The sequence below is a fragment of the Marmota marmota genome, unplaced genomic scaffold, assembly GCF_001458135.2.
Source record: "Marmota marmota marmota unplaced genomic scaffold, marMar, whole genome shotgun sequence".
NCBI classification, from domain to species: domain Eukaryota; kingdom Metazoa; phylum Chordata; class Mammalia; order Rodentia; family Sciuridae; genus Marmota; species Marmota marmota.
The window spans coordinates 8,870,302-8,872,328 of NW_026000171.1; the positions used below are offsets into that span (position 1 = coordinate 8,870,302).

At 41.8% G+C, this 2,027-nt stretch overlaps 1 non-coding gene across 1 annotated transcript; it reads left to right on the forward strand.

Moving 5' to 3' along the window:
• The first annotated feature begins 887 nt into the window (after nucleotides 1-887).
• On the forward strand, nucleotides 888-989 carry LOC125611903. Its single transcript, XR_007342149.1, has one exon. It is a non-coding gene; the product is annotated as a U6 spliceosomal RNA (small nuclear RNA).
• The last annotated feature ends 1,038 nt before the right edge of the window (nucleotides 990-2,027 follow it).

Below are 2,027 nucleotides of genomic sequence, written 5' to 3' on the forward strand. Positions count from 1 at the left end.
CAAAAATGCCATGCATCATATACTTGGCTCTTAGCAGAGAGACCCTGTCTCAAAATAAAAAATCAAATGGGCTGGGAATGCAGCTCAGTGAGTTCAATCCCTGATACAAAAAAAAAAAAAAAAGACAAATAGAAAAGAAAAAGAAAGAAAAGAAAATGGGCCAGAACCAAGGTTGTTCAGGCACTCAGAACACTAACCTGCCAGCAGAAGAGTCTGGCTGACAAGCCCCTTCAGGCACTGCCCCTAAGGGACACCTGCTTGCATTTCTCTTCATAGCTGGCACTTCCTCCAGATTCAAAGGCAGGGATTTACAACTGACTAAACTAGCTATGTGCAGGTACATGCCCATGCACTCTCCCTGCGGGAAGGGGAAAACAGGGTACTGCCCGTGTAGCTCAACAGTAGAGCACATTCTTAGCCTGCACAAGGCCCTGGGTTCAATATGTAGTTCCCATCCCCTCAAAGAATGAAGAGGGTATGCCTCCTGCTATAGCGGAGGTTAGGGTCTTTACTCCACTAAGGCACTCTCATTGGAAAAGACACAAATAGGATAGGGAATTTGGGAGCAGGCAACCAGAGCAATGGCCTAAGTCCCCTATTGCCCACTCTTTTATTGCCCAGTAGGCACACACAGCCCTCTTCTTTACACTTCCCAGAAGGAGCTCCCAGAAGCCATCCTCCTCCCTACCCATAGTGTCCTCCAGCAACGATACTTGATAACTGAGGTCAGCGACCCCAGTCATGTGCAGTACATGCCTAGGTCCACCCTTCTTTTTTTCCTGATGACACAAGGAGACAAAACACAGGTGGTAATATTAGCTCCCATTTAAGTATGTCTCCTGGTGGAAGCATTCCATTCCTCACTTGGGTGTGAAAATCTTGAAGTTGTGCTTGCTTTGGCAGCACACATACTAAAATTGGAAGGATACAGTGATTAGCACAGTCCCTGCACAGGATGACAGGCAATTCCTAAAGCGTTCCATATATTTTTTTAAAAAATTTTAGTTGTACATGGACACAATACCTTTATTTTATTTATTTATTTTTATGTGGTGCTGAGGATGTGCTAGCCAAGCGCTCTATAGCTGAGCCACAGCCCCAACCACACCGTTCTGTATTTTTTTATAAAGCTAGAATGCACATCGAATAATCATACACATACACACATATTTTACTAAAAATGTTTCTTCCCATCACATTTACCACTTGTTTAAGTATGTACCATTAATACTGCTTTAGATAAGTTTATATAATTTGTATCTTGTTTACCTCCCAATAACATAATTTCAAGGAACTTATAAAATAAATAATTAAATAAAACTTTGAAGTCAACAGAGAACAGATTCATGGGAACAGGAGGCAAAAATTTTGTGAATAGGTCATTAGGTATAATTTTTCCCATTTCAGCTGGTCATGGTAGAGTATGCCTATAATCCCAGCAACTGAGAAAGGAGAAACGCAAGTTCAAAGTCAGCTTCAACAACTTAGTGAGGACCTAAGCAACTTAGTGAGATGCTCTCTAAATAAAGTATTTTTAAAAAATGGCTGGGGATGTGGTTCAGCACTTCTTGGTTCAATCCCTGGTGACAAAAAAAAAAAAGTACCTACTTTCTACCTCCTGATTCTTAGCTATTAGTGTATTTTGGCAATAAGAGGCTCCAAACACCTCCAGTCCCCACCTGATGATCTTTGAGGAATTCATACATTTCACATTCATCTTCAGCAGAATCAAAGAAAACAAACACGAATAGATAAGGGTCTATTCCAATGAAAATAGGAGGCACTCTTTTCATGATGGAAAGGGTCTAATGTCATAAACTTGACAACAGGTAATTGGCTTATCTCCCCAGTGACTAGAATCATAGGGGAGGCTGAAAATTGACATGCTACAAATTGTGCTGAGAGTAGTGGTGGTGATGAGGTGAGCCTTTGTACGTTCATTTTGTGGAGAGTCATACAAGATCTCCATTCCTGCCGGCTATCATGTCTTTGTGTGTGTGTGTGTGTGTTGCCAGGCGGCACGGGGG